The sequence below is a fragment of the Triticum aestivum genome, chromosome 3B (genome assembly GCF_018294505.1).
Source record: "Triticum aestivum cultivar Chinese Spring chromosome 3B, IWGSC CS RefSeq v2.1, whole genome shotgun sequence".
Taxonomy (NCBI): domain Eukaryota; kingdom Viridiplantae; phylum Streptophyta; class Magnoliopsida; order Poales; family Poaceae; genus Triticum; species Triticum aestivum.
This window is the reverse complement of record NC_057801.1, coordinates 538,518,610-538,531,650: the sequence shown is the minus strand read 5'-3', so window position 1 is coordinate 538,531,650 and position 13,041 is coordinate 538,518,610.

Here is a 13,041-nt window from a genome sequence, read left to right as displayed (position 1 = left end):
CAAGCTTAGGCTTTTGGCCTAAGTTGGTCTAATGCCAAGGATAGCCTGGCTGATATCCGTAGTTGTAACTGGGGTCATACTGAGATGCAGCAGCAAATGCTTCCTAAGCTGCGGCGTGCTGGCAAGCCACCTCTGCTCTCCCCTCGTGTTCAGCTGCCTCCTCCCTGGTAACAACATATCTTCGTTTTGCCTGGCAATAAAAAAGGAAAGGAGCAGGGAGAGTAACAGAGACAGAGCTACGTCTGTCAAAGATTAGTCGATAATGGAGGAATTGTTCATTGTTCAAAGGAAAACGATGTTTGACCATCGCGTCATAATCTAAATAAGCAGGAGGCAACACCATATCCACCTCTCGTGGGGCTATACCAAGATAATTAGCAACACGGGTCGCATAAATACCTCCAAATAAATCTCCAGACATACCATTATTATGCAACCTACGTGCAACTATTACCCCCAAGTTGTAATCTTTATTACCTAATACAGCACTCTTGAGGACACAAAGATTAGGGACACACATGTGACATGCTTCATCTTTACCGTTAATGTGTCTACCAATGAAGAGAGCAAAATAATGTATAGCAGGAAAATGAATGCTCCCTATGGTAGCTTGTGCTATGTCCCTAGATTCCCCCACAGTAATACTAGCAAGAAAGTCTCTAAATTCAGATTTGTGGGGATCATTAACATTGCCCCACTGCGGAAGTTTGCAAGCAGTTGTAAAATCCTCTAAGTCCATGGTATAAGATTTATCATAAATATCAAACAAGACACTCTGAGAATTACGAGAAGATTTATATTTAAACCTTCTCACAAATGAATCAGTCAATTGATAGTACTGAGGACACTTATCTTGTAAGAAGTCCTCAAGATCGGCATTACGCACATATGCATCAAATTCATCCTTAATGCCTGCATTGACCATAAAATCATCGGATGGCCACTCACAGGCTCGCACTTCTGCGTCCCTCGGTAGTTCATCGTCTTGCTCACGCATAGCAAGCCTGGGTCCCTTCTTTATTGAGGAACCACCTTGATACATTCTCCTAGACATATTTCTTTTTCTGAAAAATTTCTGAAATTTTAGTAACTTCAAAATAGAAGTGAATAAAACTAAACAAGATTGGTAGCAACTACTCCTACAAGTGCCTAGAGCCTATATCATGCATTAGAATTACTTGGGACCTCATAAATTTAACATGCAAGCTCAAGAACAGGGTCACCTATGCATCAAAAATTTGCAATGAATAAAGCACTAGAACAAAAACTAATTGGACCAATGGAGGAGTCACATACCAAGCAACAATCTCCCAAAGCAGTTTTGTGAATGGGGCTTTGAGCAAGGAGATCGAAAATAGCAGCAAAATGAGCTAGAACTCGTGCTTGAGCTGGATGAGGATTTTTTTGGGAAGAAGATTGAGTGTGTGGGTGCTGGCATAAGTGGAGAGGGGCTGCCCTGGGCTCACGAGACAGGGTGGGTGCCCAGGGGGTGTGGGCGCGCCCTCCACCCTCGTGGCCAGGTGCTTCCCCCCCCCCCCCCAAAGTGTTTTAAGTGCCTAAAATCCTCAAATACTCCATAAAAATCATACTAAATTTGCAGGGCGTTTGGAGCACTTTTACTTTTGGGATATTTTTTATTGCACGGATAATTCAAAAAATAGACAGATAATACTATTTTTGCTTTATTTATTCTAAATAACAGAAAGTAAAAGGAGGGTACATAAGGTCGTGCCTTCTAGTTTCATCCATCTCATGATCATCAAAATGAATCCATTAACAAGGTTGATCAAGTCTTGTTAACAAACTCATTCCGAATAACATGGAACCGGAGAAATTTCGAATAAGACTAAGTTACCTCAACGGGGATATGAACATCCCCAACAATAAGAATATCATACTTTTTCTTGATAGTAGGAAGAGGAAATTCAAAACCTCCAATAATGATAGTTGGAACTTTTCTAATAGAACTGATGCTATGAACTTGAGATTGTTTCCTCAGAAAGTGTACCGTGTGCTCATTACCATTAACATGAAAAGTGACATTGCCTTTGTTGCAATCAATAACAGCCCCTGCAGTATTCAAAAAGGGTCTACCAAGGATAATCGACATACTATCGTCCTCGGGAATATCAAGAATAACAAAGTCCGTTAAGGTAGTGACATTTGCAACCACAACAGGCACATCCTCACAAATACCAACAGGTATAGCAGTTGATTTATCAGCCATTTGCAAAGATATTTCACTAGGTGTCAACTTATTCAATTCAAGTCTACGATATAACAAGAGAGGCATAACACTAACACTGGCTCCAAGATCACATAAAGCAGTTTTAACATAATTTCTTTTAATGGAGCATGGTATAGTAGGTACCCCTGGATCTCCAAGTTTCTTTGGTATTCCACCCTTAAAAGTATAATTAGCAAGCATGGTGGAAATTTCAGCTTTTGGTATCTTTCTTTTATTTGTAATGATATCCTTCATATACTTAGCATAAGGATTTAACTTAAGCATATCAGTCAAGCGCATACGTAAGAAGATAGGTCTAATCATTTCAGCAAAGCCCTCAAAATCCTCATCATCCTTTGTCTTGGATGGTTTAGGAGGAAAGGGCATGGGTTTCTGAACCCATGGTTCTCTTTCCCTACTGTGCTTCCTAGCAACAAAATCTCTCTTATCATAACGTTGATTCTTTGATTGTGGGTTATCAAGATCAACAGCAGGTTCAACCTCTACTTCATTGGTATTGCTAGGTTGAGCATCAACATGAACATTATCATTAACATTATCACTAGGTTCATGTTCATCACCTGATTGTGTTTCAGCATCAGAGATAGAAATATCATTAGGATTCTCAGGTGTGTCTATAACAGGTTCACTAGAAGCACGCAAAGTCCTATCATTTTTCTTTTTCTTTTTAGAAGAACTAGGTGCCTCTAAATTATTTCTCTGAGAATCCTGCTCGATTCTCTTAGGGTGGCCTTCAGGATACAAAGGTTCCTGAGTCATTCTACCAGTTCTAGTAGCCACTCTAACAGCAAAATCATGTTTATTATTTAATTCATCGAGCAAATCACTTTGTGCCTTAAGTACTTGCTCAGCTTGAGTGGTAACCATAGAACCATATTTGCTAATGAGTTTAAGGTCACCTTTAACTCTAGCCATATAATCACTCAAGCGTCCTATCTCAAAAGAATTATTCCTTAATTCTCTACCAACATAAGCATTAAAACTTTCTTGTCTAGCCATAAAGTCATCAAATTCATCTAAGCATGGGCTATGAAATTTAGTAGAGGGGATTTCAACTTTATCATATCTATAGAGAGAATTTACCTTTACAACCTGTGTCGGGTTATCAAGACAATGTGTTTCTTCAACAGGCGGTATAGTAATACCATGTATTTCTTCAATAGGTGGTAAATTCTTAACATCTTAAGCTTTAATACCTTTTTCTTTCAATGATTTCTTTGCCTCTTGCATATCTTCAGGACTGAGAAATAGAACACCTCTCTTCTTAGGAATGGGTTTAGGAATAGGCTCAGGAGTTGGCTCAATTGGTTCAGGAATTGCCTCAGTAATTGGCTCAGGAAGAGTCCAGTTATTTTCATTAGTCAACATATTATTCAATAGTAATTCAGCTTCGTCGACTGTTCTTTCCCTGAAAACACAACCAGCACAACTATCCAAGTAGTCCTTGGAAGCATCGGTTAGTCCATTATAAAAGATATCAAGTATTTCATTTTTCTTAAGAGGATGATCAGGTAAAGCATTAAGTAATCGGAGAAGCCTCCCCCAAGCTTGTGGGAGACTCTCTTCTTTGATTTGCACAAAATTATATATTTCCCGCAAGGCAGCTTGTTTCTTATGAGCGGGAAAATATTTAGCAGAGAAGTAATAAATCATATCCTGGGGACTACGCACACAACCAGGATCAAGGGAATTAAACCAAGTCTTAGCATCACCCTTTAATGAGAACGGAAATATCTTAAGGATATAATAATAGCGAGACTTCTCATCATTAGTAAACATGGTAGCTATATCATTCAACTTGGTAAGATGTGCCACAACAGTTTCAGATTCAAGGCCATAAAAAGGATCAGATTCAACCAAAGTAATTATTTCAGGATCAACAGAGAATTCATAATCCTTATCAGTAACACAAATACGTGAAGTAGCAAAAGCGGGGTCAGGTTTCATTCTAGCATTAAGAGATTGCTGCTTCCATTTAGCTAATAATTTATTAAGATCATATCTATCTTTGCAAGCAAAAATAGCTTTAGCAGCTTCCACATTCATAACATAACCCTCAGGAACAACAGGTAATTCATAATCAAGGGGAGAACTTTCATCATCACTATCATCAGTAATAGCATCTTCAATAATTTCATTCTCTCTAGCCCTAACAAGTTGTTCATCAAGAAATTCACCTAATGGCACTGTAGTATCACACACAGAAGTAGTTTCATCATAAGTATCATGCATAGCAGAAGTGGCATCATCAATAACATGAAACATATCAAAATTCATGGCAGTAGCAGGTTTAGGTGTCGCAAACTTACTCATAACAGAAGGAGAATCTAGTGCAAAGCTAGATGGCAGTTCCTTACCTCCCCTCGTAGTTGAGGGAAAAATCTTGGTTCTTTCGTCTTTCAAGTTCCTCATAGTGATCAAAAGATATAAATCCCAAGTGACTCAAAGAATAGAGCTATGCTCCCCGGCAACGGCGCCAGAAATTAGTCTTGATAATCCACAAGTGTAGGGGATCGCAACAGCTTTCGAGGGTAGAGTATTCAACCCAAATTTATTGATTCAACACAAGGGGAGCCAAAGAATATTCTTAATGATTAGCAGTTGAGCTGTCAATTCAACCACACCTGGATAACTTAGTATCTGCAGCAAAGTATTTAGTAGCAAAGTGGTATGATAGTAATGGTAACAGTGGCAAAAGTAAAGATAATAGTTTTGTAGTAATTGTAACAGTAGCAATGGCAAAGTAAATAAGCGAAACACAATATGTGAAAAGCTCGTAGGCATTGGATCAGTGATGGATAATTATGTTGAATGCGATTCCTCATGTAATAGCTATAACATAGGGTGACACAGAACTAGCTCCAATTAATCAATGTAATGTAGGCATGTATTCCGAATATAGTCATACATGCTTATGGAAAAGAACTTGCATGGCATCTTTTGTCCTACCCTCCTGTGGCAGCGGGGTCCTAGTGAAAACTAAGGGATATTAAGGCCTCCTTTTAATAGAGAACCGGAACAAAGCATTAGCACATAGTGAATACATGAACTCCTCAAACTACAGTCATCACCGAGAAGTATCCCAATTATTGTCACTTCGGGGTTGTCGGATCATAACACATAATAGGTGATTATAGACTTGCAAGATAGGATCAAGAACTCACATATATTCATGAAAACATAGTAGGTTCAGATCTGAAATCATGGCACTCGGGCCCTAGTGACAAGCATTAAGCATAGCAAAGTCATAGCAACATCAATCTCAAAACATAGTGGATACTAGGGATCAAATCCTAACAAAACTAACTTGATTACATGGTAAATCTCATCCAACCCATCACCGTCCAGCAAGCCTACGATGGAATTACTCACGCACGGAGGTGAGCATCATGAAATAGGTGATGGAGGATGGTTGATGATGATGACGGTGACGAATCCCCCTCTCCGGAGCCCCAAATGGACTCCAGATCAGCCCTCCCGAGAGAGATTTGGGCTTGGCGGTGGCTCCATATCGTAAAACGCAATGAAATTTTCTATGATTTTTCTCTCTGCAAGACGGAATATATAGAGTTGGAGTTGAGGTCGGCGGAGCTCCAGGGGGCCCACGAGATAGGGGGGCACGCCCAGGGGGGAGGGCGCGCCCCCCACCCTCGTTGACAGGGTGTGGGCCCCCTGGTCTTCAACTTTTGCCAGTATTTTTAATATTTTCCAAAACTTATCACCGTGGATTTTCAGGTCATTCTGAGAAGTTCTGTTTTCTGAACAATAAACAACATCATGGCAGTTCTGCTGAAAACAGCGTCAGTCCGGGTTAGTTTCATTCAAATCATGCAATTTAGAGTCCAAAACAAGGGCAAAAGTGTTTGGAAAAGTAGATACGTTGGAGATGTATCACCATCGCGCACGCTTCTTTTAATTAGAATGTGTGCCCGTCTAGTGCACACACATTGATTTGTCTAATTGTTTCTGTTTGTTGTGGCTAATCGCAAACAATCATTTGTGTGAAGTGTATGCCATCAATCGCACACACCTTTGATCTGGCTGACCGTTTTTGTTTTGTTGCTTAATCGCAAATAGTTAATCCTTCTGAAGCGTATGCCCTCGATCGCACACACCTTTATCTAGATGTCCGTTTCTGTTGCTCCGCCTCATCACAAACAGTTAATCAGAGTGAACCATATGCTATGTATCGCACACGCCTTCATCTGGCTGCTCGTTTCTTTTGTTCCTCCTCATTGCAAACAGTTCATTGAACTGAGCCATATGCCATGCATCGCACATACAACTAAAATCTGAATCGTGTTTGATGCATCTATCATCGCAAACATTTTGCACATTTTTTACGGTTCTCTTACACCACCGTTTGTGATTATTGCATCGAACACAGTTTCTCAAAGGGTCTCTGATCGTAGTGTCGCGTTAGCAGCATCCTGCAGTAGTGTTGGTTCCTATGCTCAAAGGAGAAGAAGAAGATTGATCCTAGTTATGATAGTATTAAATTATTCTCTAAATCTGAGAAGGTGAAAATATTCGCCGTGAGCTCAGTATTGGAACTGACCATGCTTTACGAATTTTGAAAGACTTTTCTGAGTTTTTGCAGATACCATGTAAAGAATTTGTGAAACATAACAGATAGTCTAAAGCAATCTGAATGGTGGAGGCAATAATGAAGGAGTCTACCCCGCCTCCTAACCAGAGAGAGGCTTACTTTCAGAGGAAGGCTAAAGAAAAAGGAGTCACTTCCAGCCAAGCATAAAAGGAGTATCAAGGTAGAACAATTTGAGGTCCCACCAGATGTGGATATTGTGAAAGAACTTGCTACACCTATATCAGTGGTAAATAAAGACGACCGCCTAGATCAGGATACGACCTCTTATCTAAAAGGCTGCACTCAAGGTAAAGATACATGTAAACAAATATTGTCATGCTCTTTTGGTAGCAAGTCTTATTTTGGTTCGTGTGATCCCGGATCTCCAGTTAATATTATTCCTTAAAGTCTTTATGTAGAAAATTATGATGAAATCTCACCACGTGCTCTTGAGCCAATTGACGTGGTCATTAATCTTGTAGATAAGAATGATAGGGAGCCTTGTAGCATCATCGAGGATGTCAAGGTTATTATTGGTTCACTAATTTATCCTATTGAAATTTTTGTGTTGACGATTTATGAGGATAAAGATTGTCCTATTGTCTTTGGAACCTCTTTTCTAAATGTTGCAAGGGCATATATAAAAAAGATATTTCTATTTCTATGCCCCTCCTTCCTTAGTTGTGCTTAGTTTTGTCGCACCCATCTAACATTGCTTGCTTTTGCCCCTCCTCTACTCGCCTGCGCCTCACAAAAGACCAAACTGTGCCTTTCCATCAGTCAAAGCCGTCGATCATTGCTTCACCCAGTACTAATGCCTGGGCCAATTGAAATGCTGACATGTGGGACTGACTAGTGGACGTGTGGGTCATCTGTCTAAAAAGGACGAAATATATATCTCTCTCTCATTTCGTACCCCGCCCTGTAGCCCGAGCATCCCACCTCCACCTCCCTCCTACTCCACCCCCAATCGCGCAACCGAAGTCCGCGATGACGCCGCCGTCGGAGATGTTCTGCTCCGGTGATGCTATCTTACTGGAGAAGTGCAAGGAGATTTGCTCCTGGTTTCCAAGCACCAAATCTCTAGCAGAGCATGCGTTGTAATTATTGATATGCGAGGATGGACGAGATTTAATGGATAATTCCAGATAGAGTCAAGGAGGTGACTTGTATCAGGGTTTTTGTCTGGGGCTCTGGGCGATGAGTGACGCAATGGAGTCATCGGATCCTCGTCAGTGAGCTCGCTGGTATTAATACCGACCTCAACACGGGCCGCCGGATCCACAGGTCAAAAAAGAGCTTGCTCGTATTCTGGGGGTGATCTACGTGCAGCCTCCCCCTGGTATGTCTCTAGACATAATTATGCCTAATAATGTGGAGGAGTTTCTTAGGACCGCCGAAAGGCATGCGCCCAAAGACGAGCAAATTGTGGAGGAGGATGGGGAGGAGGAAGAGGATTGCTTGTCGAAGCCTATGATACGTCTCCAACGTATCTATAATTTATGAAGCATTCATGCTATTCTATTATCTGTTTTGAATGATTACGGGCTTTATTATACACTTTTATATTACTTTTGGGACTAACCTACTAACCGGAGGCCCAGCCCATATTGATGTTTTATTGCCTGTTTCAGTATTTCGAAGAAAAGGAATATCAAACGGAGTCCAAATGGAATGAAACCTTCGGGAGCGTGAGTTTTGGAAAGGATATGATCTAGGAGACTTGGAGTTCAAGGCAGGGAAGGTTCGAAGAAGCCAGGAGATAGGAGGGCACACCCACCCCCTGGGCACGCCCCCTGTCTCCTGGGCCCCTCGAGGCTCCCCCGACCGACATCTTTCGCCTATATAAGTCCATGTACCCTAAAAACATCGAAGAAGAAGATAAATCGGGAGTTCCGCCGCCGCAAGCCTCTGTAGCCACCAAAAACTTCTCGGGAGCCCGTTCCGGCACCCTGCCGGAGGGGGAACCCATCACCGGTGGCCATCTTCATCATCCCGGTGCTCTCCATGACGAGGAGGGAGTAGTTCACCCTCAGGGCTGAGGGTATGTACTAGTAGTTATGTGTTTGATCTCTCTCTCGTGTTCTCTCTATGTGTCGGGGGGATGAACCCCGGGCAGGCAACGGAACCCGGATCCTCTTCAAAAAATAGTGGGGCCCACACCGCCCCTCAAAACCGACACGCGCCCGGCTGGGTCGCTCGACCCGGCAAGGCCCGCAGCCCGGCCAAACTCTCCGACCCGGCAAGGCACGTCGACCGGGACTCAGCAACTGGCGCAGGGCGGCCGAACCCGGCACGACCAAGGCTTCCCCAACAAAGCCGACCCCACCCGTGGCGTGCGCCGCAATCCAGCCACGGGTCAAGCTCCCGTTCCATCCAGGTCGTACAATGGGACGAAACCTCAATCACCGATGACCAAGACAACAACGTTTCCACCCATGCCTATGGTCAGCCGGAGCATGGCAACAGTGCCCCTTACCTACCCGCTGACCAGGGCTGGCGTGGCAACAGTGCTCCCGCCCTCACCGCTGACGATAGCAAGCGGCAACCTAACGGAGAGCACTGTACACGACTCGACTCAGCCACGCCCTAACGATCGACAAGACGACGCACAGTCTCCATAGGCACGCGGGGCCCGCACCTAGGGGAACCCGGCGAACCACAAGCCCTCAAGTGGGACCTAGCCTGGTATCCTGGACACCGACAATACGGGCCCACCGACTCGGCGAATTACCATTATAACCCTGGGCGGGTTGATCTATAAAACCCCGCAGGAACCCACGCCTACAGAGGCACGTAACATTATAACATCCCAAATTTTCAATTTGGAATGTTATACACTAGATCAACCTTGCATATCATAATTTATTGCTTTTGGCCTGATCCTAGAAATTCTACGCAACTCAAGGACCCTCAAAGAGAGTTGGGGATTTCATTATTTTCATATTTGAGTTTTCTCAAATTTTGAAAATAGGATCATTTGATTTTATTTATTTTATCTTCAAATTATTTCTATTAAAAAATATGAGAGAGGGAATAAAATGACTTTTCCAAAATAAAGAAATATTGAGGATTTAATAAAAAATCTAATAAGTTTTATTTTGGAGTTTTTCGCTATTTTATTTGAATTTAGGAAAATTGCACGTTTTTCAAAACTGCATTTTAGGGCCAAGAAAATGTTCATCTCGTTCTAAATATTTTATTAGACGATGAAAATTTGTTTTGGCAGTTTTAGATTTTTTTCTAGGATTTTTCTTAGTTTCGGCGGAATTGTTTTTAAAAAAAATCTTCCGCGCCCGACTGGGCCGAAGGCCCAGTCGAGCCGGTCCGCGCCGCCACCGTCTCCCACTCCGGATCGGGACCGGAGTCCCGATCGCCACCACTGCCCGAGTCCGGGAGGGACACGCCGCCACCACCCCTCCCGCAAGCCACCCCCCCCCCTTTATAAACCGACCCGGGGCCCCATCTTGGAGACCCAAAGCCGCCGCCGCCGCTACCGCCGCCAGGAGCCGCCGCCCCACGCCACCCCACCCCGCCGGACCTCGCCGGAGCCCGAGCCGAGGTAGCCGCCCGCCGCCCCGGTTTTCTAAAGAAAACCGATCCGTTTTTTTTAGAAACCCTAAGTTTCATTTTTTTAGAACGGTTTATTTTATTTTATTCCGGCTTATTTACTTAGCAAGCGTTCGCTCGTTCATTCGTTTTAGCGGACGAGTTCATCGTTTAGATTCTGTTAACAAATGTCCATTCGTTAATCCGTTCGTTAGTTTTTCTTTTTCTCGGATTTTCCGCGATTATTTCTGATCGTGATTTCTGATCCGATTTTCGTTCTAGTTTAACTTTTCGCTCGTTTATCGAAATCAGGCGATTCAAGCGCCTAGAGTTTCGTCTCGAAACCCTCTTTCCGTTTAACCAACTCAAACAAGTTTTTTCTTCTGTAAAATTTGACCTAGGTCCAGATTAGTAAATGAAGTTTGTTTCCTTCGCCGTTTGTGTTTCGTTGCTTCATTCGATTTGATTCTTTTTGCAAACCGGAGTTCTTAAATTGAACTTTCTGGTTACTCTCTTATTTAAGTTTTACCTGTTCATTAGATGAGTACTTATTGTATGCTCGTTTGCTTGTTTGTTTGCGATAGAGTATCCGGAGTGCGCCGCTTGCTACTTCGAATCTCTAGGTTTCACGGATCATCAGCAAGGCAAGTAACACTTTGATCATACCTCTTTACTACCCAATTTTATTGCATTAGATCAATCCTCAAAAAATTGCATGGTTAGGATCTGATTAATATGTGGGTTTTGGGAAGTAGATGAGGTAGTGCCTATTACCTGTTATATTATCAAACCATTGGGAGTTACTTCTACATTTGCTTATATTGCCATGATATGCTAGTAGACGTGGATTGGGTGAGTGTATCCATGACAGATGTGAGATTTTTATTTAATGGTTTATTTAAGGTGGCAACTTTAACACACATCTAGGTGAAATGAGGCAACTGGGTATTCCAGTGATTGCCTGTTTTTTATGGACCGCCACCCAGGCTCAAAGGGATCATGAGATTATTCATGCTAACAACTTCCGTGTGCAGCCACAAGCTACTATGGGCTCTAGCATAGTTGATTAAGTCGTGCGAACTCTTAAAGTGGTAGACTAGCAGATGTAGGGGAAAGTAGGTGTAACTGTCTACCCGATCATAAGGTGCTAGCGCTTCTGAAAGGCTATGTCTCGGTCATCCGTTTCTCAAACACCATGTAGTGCGAGAAATCTAACGGAGGAGATCGGGTATTGTGGGGAAAAGTGCGCAAACCTCTGCAGAGTGTATAAACTAATCATGGTTAGCCATGTCCCCGGTTATGGACATCTTGAGTATCTAGTACTTGGATTATCATGTGAATCTCAACATGTTACTTTTAATTAATTATGTTGGGTTTAATGATGATGCTTAATTGGGATTGAGAGGATGTCTATCTTCTCATTGTTTAACAACCACCATGATAGTTAAATAAAATTTATTCTTTTGTAGTAGGGAAATTTTGGCTTTATGCAAAACTGTAACCATAGAGCTTTCCACCAGCCATATATGCATGTAGTATATCATATTTCTGTTCATTACTCTCTATGTTTTACCTTGCCAGCATATTCCATGTGCTGACCCATTTTCGGGCTACAACGTTCATGTTGCAGACTTTTCAGACGACGAGTAAGGTACCTTAGGTCGTAGTTCTATACTTAGTGATGTCGTTGGAGTTGATGGACTCACTTATCTTCCAAGCCTTCCGCTGTTATCGTTTATTAGATGGCCTTAAGCCATATTCATTGTAATAAGTTCTCTTTCGAGACACTCGATGTAATAAGTGTGTGATTGCTACTCTGTTATAAATCGTTCGAGTATTGTGCGTGTCAGCATTACTGATCCAGGGATGACACTGAAGCACAGAGATCAGACTGTTTGATGTCTGGTCGCTACAAGATGGTATCAGAGCACACGCTGACTGTAGGACACGACCACTAAGCTAAAGCCCTAGATCACTACTCACTCTTCTCATTTCTGACTCCTCATCTTTTCTACTCTTTTAGGAGGCGGATGCCAGGAACAAGTTTACGCAACCGGATGAAGATACACCCTTTAGACGCCACTTGAAGGAAGTCACTAAGTATCTGAACATCGGAGTACCAAGCTTCACCGGGACCTACAATGCCACTTTACCTGAAGAGGAGCGCTGGATGATTCAAGTTCAAGTTCCAGGAAGGACGTTCATACCCGTCACTGAGCCCATAGAGTTTTCCTTTGATGCACCAACCTGGAGTTTAGGAAAGAGCATGGCAGCCCGCATCACAATGGGACGCATTGGAGAAGTTTACCATAAGGATCTCAAGGATACTATCTACCAGATTTGTGGGCGCCGAGATGAAAAATGGGAGATGATCAGCACCAGGAAGGATAGATCAATTGCAGCTTTCATCCAGGAGTTAAACCAGCACATTCGATGCCAGGAGAACCAGATGTGCGCAGGCATGATAGATCTGAAGAAGGCCATGACCAAGCTCACGGAATTGGAGGAAGAACTCAAGTCTACCCGCGATGGATATGAGGAGGAAATAGCAACACTCGTGGAGAAGAATGATGATCTGAAGAAGAAGCTAAAAGTATTCATGGGATTTCCCACAACTGGAGGAGAAGACGATGAGTGCACTTGCCCGGAGAACTAC